The sequence below is a fragment of the Helianthus annuus genome, chromosome 1, assembly GCF_002127325.2.
Source record: "Helianthus annuus cultivar XRQ/B chromosome 1, HanXRQr2.0-SUNRISE, whole genome shotgun sequence".
Lineage (NCBI taxonomy): Eukaryota > Viridiplantae > Streptophyta > Magnoliopsida > Asterales > Asteraceae > Helianthus > Helianthus annuus.
In genome coordinates this window covers 10,533,607-10,544,872 of record NC_035433.2, presented here as the reverse complement: position 1 = coordinate 10,544,872, position 11,266 = coordinate 10,533,607, and the positions used below count along the sequence as shown (strand labels likewise).

Sequence of the window (11,266 nt, the reverse complement as noted above, 5' to 3'; positions counted from 1 at the left end):
CACAAAACTTCATTTTGTCCATAAACGTTGCCGTGATCTTGTCTATGGTCTCGTTTTTGTGCCTGAGCTGCATGAACTCTTCCTTGATTTTATTCATAACCGCTTTGGGGCTATGATGCTTCAGAAATGGCGTCTTGAATTCATCCCAAGTCATGACCTTAACAGCTTCAATACCGATCTCTCTCTTCTTGTTATCCCACCAATCTTTTGCTTGATTTCTTAGTTGACCCGTACCATAGGCTACATAGTCATCTACATCACAATGGGTCCTCTCGAATACCCCTTCGATATCACTTAGCCATCTTTGGCACACTATTGGGTCAACCTCCCCATTATATATCGGTGGTTTACAAGCCATGAATTCCTTGTATGAACAAGGTTTCCGTCCTCCATGTTTTTCCTTTTCAAGTTTTGAGTCATCTTCTAATTTCTTGATTCTATCTTCTACCATTGATAGAACTGTGTTTTGAATTCTATCAATGAAGCCTGTCAGACTGTTTTCGATTGCCTTTCCAACTTCTTCGGCAATCACTTCCCTCACTTGTTTGGTGACTCTTGGCACCGCATCATCGTTACCTTTATCAGCCATCTCTATTTCTGAAATGTTTACACAAGTTGTTAAAACATTCCATTTATAACACATGCTGTTCTTGTTTGATTCAATCAAGTTCATAACTTGATTTAATCGCTCTTGCTTTAATTCAATCAAGTTCATAACTTGATTTGATCGTTCTTGCTTTTGATTCAATCAAGTTCACAACTTGATTTGATCGTTCTTGCTTTTGATTCAATCAAGTTCACAACTTGATTTGATCGTTCTTGCTTTTGATTTCTTGTATTTAAATGAGCTTACTTGCTCTTTTCATGCATATTTGTTCATTACTCATTCTTTACGTAATATAAAATTTATTAACAGAAGTTAGTTCTTACCGGATGGTCGATCAAGCTTGAACCGAACACTTATTGACAACCTGTGGCTCTGATACCAACTTATAACACCCTTAAATTTATACTCGAATTAATCTCTAATTTATACCAAAAGATGATAGCTTAACATAAGTTTCAAAAATATTATACGCCTTAGTCAACTAATGACTAAGGTAGAACATACTAAGTCGTTTAAGGATTTGTTTACAACCCAAGAACAACTAATTAACAAGTTCAAAACATAGCGGAAGCTTCAAAATGGAGTGTTCGGTTCTTCATTAAATCACTTGATCGCCATCCATGAGACCCACCTAAATACCTATGATCAACCATTAAATCATTAGCTTTGACGTTAATAATTAATAGGATTTCAAGGTTTAACACCACATTGAAAATAACAGAAATATAAAAGTTTTCCAGGCTCCACCGTAACTTACGGTGCCACCGTAAGTTACGGTGAGTGCTGGAAATCCTTGGATCCACCGTAAGTCACTAGAAATCTACCGTAAACCCTTAATCTCTACCGTAAATTACGGTGACACCGTAATTTACGGTAGCACCTGGAAATTCATGTTTTTGTTGGTTTAAGCATTACGTCCAAAATCCCAACCCTCGGATTTCAGTATTCTGCAGTATCAATGTAATAAAAGTCTGATATTTCTAGCACGTCATGTTATAACCAACTACATTCAACAATCTATCATGTTCCGGAATGTAAATCATGTTTTACTTGATTATTTGACCCGTTTGGCTTGTCTATGGAATTCCTTCCTTTATGACAACTACCAACGAGTTTAATTCATCATTCAACCAAGTATTCAATATAACAATACCATCGCTTTAATTCATAACAACTAGTAATTTGATATTCAACTACAATGATCTAATTTCACCTAATGTAACGGGTCATGTTACATACCTTTAAAGTAAACCCTTCAACGTGCATCCACACCGGTTTGTCCGCTAGATGCCCCGGCTTCCTTCCCTAAAGAGTTCAAGCACTTTATGTTTAGAACTCCATGTTTTACACACATAACGCACATTCGTCATACTTCGTATTTATGCGTTTAAAACTTAACAATTCAGTTTTCAAGCCTTCTTTGAGGCATTTCAACAAACATCATGAGGGCAGAATTTCTATATCATTCGTATTCATGTTTATGGATTGCTAATTAGTTAACTTAACTTCAATTAAGCCATCATATATCATGTAAACATCATATCTTTCTGGAGCTATCTTCTAAGGTCAATTTACACTAAAATAACCACTCAAAATCCTAGAGTTCATCATCATCATGTAAAACCCACAACCCACCTTCAAGGTGTTCATGGAATTTTCCTTAATTTGGTCATGTTTAGCATGAAATCAGTTAGGTTTCACTTCTAAACACCTCATCACTTATAATCAATCCTAATAACACACATGCAACATAAATTCTCTGATTTTCTAAAATCATGAGAATTTCAAACGAAGAATTAACACGAATTTTTACATACCTTGGAATCCTCTTGTGATGAGGATCACTAATCTATGTTTAGATTTCGATTTGGACTTGATTTGGGCTTTCAATTTGAGCTTTTTGTGACAAGTTAGGGTTTGAAGATATCCCCTGGTCGCCCCCTTCTCTCTTGATCGACCAAACACCAGGTTTTTGGGTGTTTGGTTTTGTTTGGTTACTAATTATGATTTAAGTTTTAGTTTTTGACAATTCAGGCCCCTCTACTTTGTTCTACACATTGTTTAGTAAGCTTTAACCCCTTCATGAGCTATTTCTAGTCTATCAACTAACTAGGTTAGAAGTTTCTAGTTAGTAAATTTCCGTTTATTTATAATTTATAATTTTTAACATAAGGTTTTATATTTTCGGGGTGTTACAAAACGTGAACAAAATACCAAGAGTGAACTGCGTGAACTGATCTGTGCCCTTGATTTTTATGATCTTGAGATTAAAGTGAGTGGCATGATGGTAATTATTTGGTTAATTTTTTTCATTTAATTAAATACAAAAAGGGTATATTTGTAATTTCAATCTTAAATTGATTGCATAAATCTCTCACAAATCAAGTAATCAATTATCCTCTTAAATTGATTGCATAAATCTCTCACAAATCAAATCAAGGATTAGGAAAGATGTAACTTAATTCAATTATTAAAATAATTATTTGTTTAAATGCGATGTACACATGTGTATTCTGATTTTTCCCTCTTTTTAATGCGATGTACACATGTGTATATCGTCTGTTTTTGTGATATCTCAGAATTTTTTTTTGTATTGAATGTTGATGTACACCTGTGAATTACTGTACACATATGTACGATGCTGAGTACACATGTGTACTGTTCTATTTATATCCAAGTACACATGTGTATACCGTTGAAATATGAAGGTTACGTGGATCTTAAAAATCAAAATTTGAATTCTTGTGATGAAATCTGAAATAAAAATTAAAATTGAAATCTGGTGATTTGTTGTTTGTTTTGATAATTATCTTATTAATAAATAAACATAATGTGGATAATGACTTTAAATTAGGAAAGATGTAACTTAATTCAATTATTAAAATAATGATTTAAATCTAATTTTTTATATAATTACAATCCTACCCTTAACAACTGAAAAGGAAATCAAGGGTCCATATCTGTTCTCGCAGTTCACTCTTGGGAGGTTGTTCACGCTAGAACCCTACCCCTATATATATATATATATATATATATATATATATATATAGGGGTAAGATCAAATAAAAAGTTTATTTTGCCTAAGTAGGATGAGAAGGAATCTTAACCATTCATTTTTCAAATTAATGGTTAAGATGAAAGTGTAGGAGAAAGGAGGAGTGCAAGGGTATCTTGGGAATTTCCTATTTATGGACTTTTTCTCTCCACATGCAAGGCACATGCATATTCCACCCTCATTTTTTAAACTTTCATAATTTTTTATACGACATTATTTTTTCATAAAAATTTCACCGTAAAATCGAGCGTCTTTTTATCCTTAATTGAGTATCATATGATGTATTTCTATGTTGTATAACATTTTTTTGTACTATATTTTTGTGCAAAATTTTTTTGTCTTAAATTTTTTTTCTCAATATTTTATGTTAGATTTTTTTTATACTACATTTTTTTGCTGAATTTTTTTGTGCTATATTTTTTTGTTCTAGATTTTTTTGTGCTATATTTTTTTTTGTACTAGATTTTTTATGATAGATTTTTTGTACTAGATTTTTTTATTGTATTTTTAAAAAACAAAAGGGGTGCCACATGTCATTTTCACTCCTATTTATAAGGAACAAAATGTCATTCATTCCTACTTATTAGAAGTACCACATGTCATCATCACAGGATCCTCTCCTGTAAAAAGTGCTCAAAGTGTGAGAAGTGTATTATAACACTATATATAATACTATATAACACCATATAAACACCGTATAACAATATGTAACACCATATAATACCATATAACACTATGTAACGCTATATAACATTATATAACAAATAAAACACTCTAGTTTGTCTGATAGCATGTCTATGATAGATGTATAGTGTTATATTTGTTATATAATGTTATATAGTGTTACATAGTGTTATATGGTATTACATATTGTTATACGTTGTTTATATGGTGTTATATAGTATTATATATAGTGTTATAATGCACTTCTCACACTTTAGGCCATTTTTTACACTATCCTTACCCTATATATATATATATATATATATATATATATAGGACAATGATCCGTTAGGAACCACCCTTTATTGCGAGAACCGCGAGAACCAATGTGAACACAACCAAAAATACCTAAAAAACACACAAATTTTTTTTTTAATATTTTCTATAAAAAAATCGCTACTTTTAGTAGCAAAAAAAAAATTTTTTTTGGATACTAAAAGTAGCGATTTTAACTTAAAAAAATATTAAAAAAAATTTGTGTGTTTTTTTATTTTTTTAGATTTTTTTTGATTTTTTAGATTTTTTGGGTGTTTAGTTTTTAGCATTTTAGCTTTTGTGTGTGTGTGGGGGGGGGGGGGAGGGGTTTGGGGTGTGGGGAGGGGGGGGGGTGGGGGAGGGGCTTTTAGGTTTTTTGGGGGGAGGGGGGTTTAAGTTTTTTTTTTTTTTTTGGGGGGGGGGGGGGTTAGGCTTTTTTTAGGTTTTTTGGAGGTTTTAGTTTTTAGCATTTAGGTTGGGGGGTTAGGGTTTTTTTTTTTTTGAGGGGGGGGGGGTGGGGGTTAGGTTTTTTTAGGATTTTTTTTAGCTATTTTAGGTTGTGTTCACATTGGTTCTCGCAATAAAGGTGGTTGTCGCATGAACCTTGCCTCATATATATATATATATAGTGGAGGGTTCAAATGAGAAGAATTTTTTTGTAAGGAAAAAAAAGAAGTTTCGACCAATAAGAATACTTCATTTTACTTCATTTAATATTTGCATTTATTTTTAATATAAGGGTATATTGGTAAACTTACATAAATCATTAATTTGTATTCTTTTACTTTAATAACTAACTAAATTAAATTTGTAACTCCTTTTCAAAATATATATACTTTTTTCCAAATTAAAAAAATAACTTAATTTAAAGTATAGAATAAATTACTAGTTGTGTAGGATAAATTATGAGTTATGTAGGGTATATTTCGAGGTGTGTAGGATAAATTTCGACTGTGTAGGATTAAATTATATAATGTGTAGGGTATATGTAAGAAAATTTTGATATGTGTAGGTTTTGTAGATTATATGTAGGATAATTAATGATTAGTTGACTAATTAATTAAAGAGAAAAAAAATTAATGATATGAGTTATAAATGAAATAGTATTTTACTAATATATCCTTTCTTCTTTTTCTTCTCACATTAAATTTCTTCTCAAATGAACATTGCCCTATATATATATATATATATATATATAGGGGAGGGTTATCTTGAGAACGCTAAATATTGCGAGAACGTGAGAACGAATGAAAAAAGCAATCAAAACCAATTTTTTTTAATACAAACCTCATTGTAATTAAGATACATCATCAAAACAAAAATTTATAACATCAAATAATTTATTTCTCCTTTCAAAATCACTCTTTTTAGATTTTTTACACATGTGTAAATATAACTGATTTACACATGTGTAAATGGCAAACTTACACATGTGTAAATTTTCTTTATTTACGAATTCACGTAAATTTAAACGTGTAAATTGAATTTCTAACATTGTATTCGAATAATAATGATAAGTGTAGAAAAAAATTGAATTTGAATTGTTTTTGACCAAGTTCTCATGGTTTTTTTATTTGTTCTCACGGTTCTCACAATATTTAGCTTTCTCATTTAAACCCTCCCCTATATATATAGAAACAGGTTCAGGTGAAAACGCTCAAAAGTGTGAGAACGGTGAAAAAGCTTCCTGGCCCAACATGTGTTACGCCGCTTAAAGAAGGGCGGAGGGGCTTTTTTGTCCTTTCATATTTCTTTTTTTAAACGCGTGTCACTTCATCTTTCCATTTTGGCGTTTAATAAATACGCGGCGTTTTTATTGTTTTTAGATCAGGATCATAATAAATATTTTGGCGTTTTAAGTATTGTTTTGGCGTTTTTATTGTTTTTTAGATCAGGATGCAGGCCTTTAATGTAAAAAACATCAGTAATTTTCTTGATTTTATTATATCAAGTGTTATGCCATGTAGGATACAGGCCTATAATGTGACAGACAATTATGGTGTTTTGGAAAGATAAATAAATTCAATTTTCTATGTAGTGGCTTTTAATATAATAAATGTTTTTCAATAATGTTACCGTCTCTTCATGTTTCATTCAATTTCATCTGTCAATTAGTGTTTATTTTTCCAGTAATACTTTATTTGGCGTTTTTTGGCGTTTTATATAGCAACATCGTGCTTTGCTAGCATCCGTTCTCACAGTTTTTCACACTATCAGGTGTTTTGGTGTTTGTAGTTTTTGGCGTTTTATACTCAATTTTTTTAAATTAGTAGAGAATTAGATAATAAACAACAGAGAATTAGATAAAAAAAACATTAGACAATGAAAAAAAAATTAAAAATTATAATCCAATTTCTCATCCGAATCTTCACTGTCATCAGCCTCTTCTACTTTAACCTTTTTGGCGTTTTGAACCTGTGTTTTGAATACCTTATATAGATCCTTATTTTCCTACATAACGCCCGTCTTTAGAAGATGCTTATTTTTTGTGGCATCCTTTATTGTGGGTTGATATATCCTTGTTTGATGACATGTTGAAGACCAACACCTGCTCTAATGTGTTGATCCCTTCATGCCATCAATATATCCATCAAGAACAAAGTGACATGATGATATATCAGTGTCATTAGTCTCTTTTTCTTGAACATTTGTCCATCTCATTCAGCAAAAGATTATAGAAATACCCAACTCAGAGAAAAATCCATTCAGTGAAACTTCATTCAGATCAATACTCAATATAGAAGAAACGAGGTTCCGCATCTGTGGCTTTTTTAACTATTTTTTTGGCGTTTTTAAAGTGAATGGTTTCTAGGAAATATGGCGTTGTTTTTTGTTTGTGATCAGTTGATTGTGTAGAGACGTCTCTCTTATAGGATGTTTTTGGCACGTAATTTAGGCGGGATTTTATATTATAATAAATGATATTAATAAAGTAGCCGTCTTTTCAGTTACTATGTATTTTTACTGTCTTTGTTCAGCTTTTTATAAGTTTTTAGGGTCATAGACTTTCCATCTCCCAAGTTTGGCGTTTTTAATGGCTTTAAGTAGTTTTTGGCGTTTTTTTTTCATTTTTAGCTTTTATTAATACTTCTGCAAACTACTTTCATTACAGTTGGGAGTTTTTGGCGTTTTTACTGCATTATGGCGTTTCACATGCATTATGACTGTTTGGCGTTTTATTAATATAATGTATCTTTTTATTCTAGGTTGAAAAATACATAACAAACAACAGAAAAAGAAAATTAAAAAAATAAAAATAGAAACAATTCATCTTCCAAATCTTCAATGTCATCAGTCTCTTTCTTCTTTGAATCATGTTCACTAGCGGTTTGGCTTTGTCATGCTTGTGTTTTTGTGGCCGTTTGGAAAGACAAAATGACATGAGTTTTTTGTTTGAATATGTATCTTCAAACAACTCATCAGTGTCATTCGTCTTTTCATGCCATTATTGTCACACCACCAAAATACCACACGCGGGAACCCCCGCAAGGCGTGTGACGTACCAGGATCCAGCCACTAATCACATTGAACTATAATAAATATTTAAATAAAACATTCCATTCAGTTCATAATATAATTCAAAGTCATAAGTTAAAACCAAAGTAAACGTTCAGCGAAAGCATAATGTAAAACGTTATTCAACTGTTTGAAAACAAGAGTTCAAAGCCAACGAAACATGTATCCAAGAGCTACGACCCATGACCACTCCAGCACTCCTAGATAGCAAGTTCCATCCATAAATCTAATGACCTGCAAGCATGCAGACAAGTGTGTCAGACGACGCTGGTGAGTTCAAAGTTGTTAACACGTTTTAGTTACCAGATATAAGTATAAAACATTTCAAAGATTTGATGTTGTTATTAACTCGATTACCGCAGATGGCTCCAGGTTATTTGCCCTTCCCCAATGCTCTATCAAACATTGATCAAGTGGTTAAGGTAATTAGTTCACGACCGTCTTCCGCGGTACGGTGTGAGGGTGCCAAACCTAATAACGCTATCAACTAATAACCCCGTTGCCTCCCCGACAACTAGTTCGGTAGTAGATGGGACTTAATGATAGAAATGTGTGTAATAACCAACATCCCAGGTTTAACATTCCAGTCAAACCCTATTACCCGACATTCTTCCCCGGAACGTTTACCAGATGTCCCTCCCCGGGACGCATGCTTGGAAAAAGAGCAGTGAACTCACCTTAGATTTGCTCGGTATTTAACAAGTTACCCGTTCTGATTAATCAACCAACCTACCGTGGTTACCAAATCAAGATCAGTTTCGTAATTAACCAAGTCACATATATTACACAGTTTGCATTTATCACAGGGTCAGTGTACAACACATATTATGCATTCAATTCTCATCTAACGTCCATACTCTATGTGAATATCACACAATAGCATTCCCACAGTTGAATCACATTAGTCAACACAAGTTCCTTGATTCAAATTAATGTTGTTACATGCAACAAACGAAATCGTTTAACCAAACATTCAACATTACAAACATCATGAAGTATTCAAGACTCTTTGTTATGTGAACACATCTACACCCAACACTGCTCTGTTTATTTCCTTCACGGCGAAGGATCAAGTTTGGCAAAAAACCCCCCTTGGCGAAGGACGTGTTTTTCGCCAACAGTGGTTACGACGAAATCCCTGGATTATTCGTCAAGGGCCTGTCGACGAAGAACCATTATTCGTCGCCCACCGGTCTTTCGTCGGAGGTCTCCTTCTTCGTCGCCATCATCAGATGGTTATCCTAATCTTGTAGCAGTTAACAAAACATTGGCATGGTTATCGCATCAATCAATCATCTTTAATAACAGTTATATTCATCCACGAAATCAACTTCCTAAACCACAGTCAATCCGATCATTCATCATCTAAACATTTTGACCGAATCATTTACACCATGATTACAACTTTATCATGCAAACCCTAATTTCTTATGTAGTATCAACACAGTGACAACTCGTTTATATTCAAAAGCTATTAGAGGTTCACATATAATCAACACTAGATCATCACAGAACATATCAGAACACATACACATACAATTCCATGGCCAATTTAGTTTGTACACAAAATCATGAATCAACGAGTAAATCATAACCGAAGGGAACTAGTAATCACGCATCGTAACAAGGGTAAACACACTAACCGAACAACTGCGTATACACTAAGGTATGCTAAGACGAACGTGAGGAGAAGCTTCACAAAGACTGTCGTAGGTTTCGATAGAGGGAATAGTGTTTTAGGGTTTCATGGAATCGTTTTAAATGACGTGAACAGGCCGGGCCACAACTGGGCTTCGAAGACAATTGGGCCGGCGAAAGACCCCTTTGACGAAGGATCTGTTTTTCGTCGAGCATAGAGTCGACGAAGAACCCAAGTTTCGTCATGTTGGGTTAGTGACGAAAAACCTTAGGTAAACACCATTTTTCTTAAGTTTTCATTAGATAGCCAAACATAACAATACATGCACATATTACAACACAAGACGAAATATGAAAACAGAGTTGTGAAACCAGCAATGTGTAAGGGAAAGACCTTGAAATCTCGGGTTATCACAATTATAATATTCATCATTAACAAAACACAAAAAATGACATAAGTCTGACACCAGCATCTTTTTGTTTATGATTTGTCCATCTTATGCAGTAAAATGTTATTTGAGATCACAGCACCTCAGTGAAGAATGCATTCTCCGAAACTTTGGCGTAAAACAATATTTGAATATACAAGAAATGATATTTGCCATTTTTGGCGTTTTACTGAGTAAATAGTGTATCTGAAAGAACCGTCGATTTTTTGGAATCTTTGATGTTTGAGTATTTTGGCGTTTTCTAAGATGAATGGTATAAAGTAGAAAATATGGCGTTTTTTAGTAGGTGTGTTTGATGTTTTTGGGGATTTTGGCGTTTGTAAGATGAATGGTATATAGTAGAAAATATGGCGTTTCAGGTTCTGGGGGGTGTGTTTTTATGTCTGGGATGTTTATGCTTATATAGGGATGTGTTTTGGTCCGCAATGACGTTTTATTCATTAGTATGGCGTTTTGGTTGTAACACCTCGAAATTTTTGCGTCCAATAATGTATTGACACGTGTCATAAGTTTACACGTGGTATTAAATATTAAATAAGGATTAATGTTGACAAACATTGAAAGTATGTGAATCCGAGGGTTCAAAATGTCAACGAGGGATAAATATACTGTATAGTAACCCTAAATGATGCTCGTACCTTCAAACGAATAAATCATGGATCATACGGAACAAAATATGGAAGAAAGTGAGAGATTACAAACTACAGGGGTTAAATGTGTCAACATGTTTAAGTTATACCTCTGAGTGACCCTTTAACAAACCCGAGACTTTGTAACAGTAAATTACGCTCACTAGAATGTACGATATAAATTTCGCAAGGTTCCGTTTTAAAACGAGAAAGTTATGATCAAATTCGTATGCGAGGGGTTAAAGGCGTCAAACATAGAAAGTTATGACTTTTCGGGTAATAATAAATTAACCAAGGGTTAATAAGTTGGGTAAAAGCCACGGGGCCCTTATACGTAAATTAACGAGGCCCAAAACGCAAAGTTACCCCTTCGAAACGCCAAAGGCCAGTGCAA

General features: G+C 33.3%; 1 long non-coding RNA gene across 1 annotated transcript; it reads right to left on the bottom strand.

Moving 5' to 3' along the window:
- Positions 1-1,143: 1,143 nt before the first annotated feature.
- Positions 1,144-2,512, bottom strand: LOC110935662. The gene is made up of 3 exons (XR_002589306.2): positions 2,425-2,512; positions 1,847-1,912; positions 1,144-1,246 (listed from the first exon to the last, which is right to left on the bottom strand). It is a non-coding gene; the product is annotated as an uncharacterized LOC110935662 (long non-coding RNA).
- Between the last annotated feature and the right edge of the window lie 8,754 nt (positions 2,513-11,266).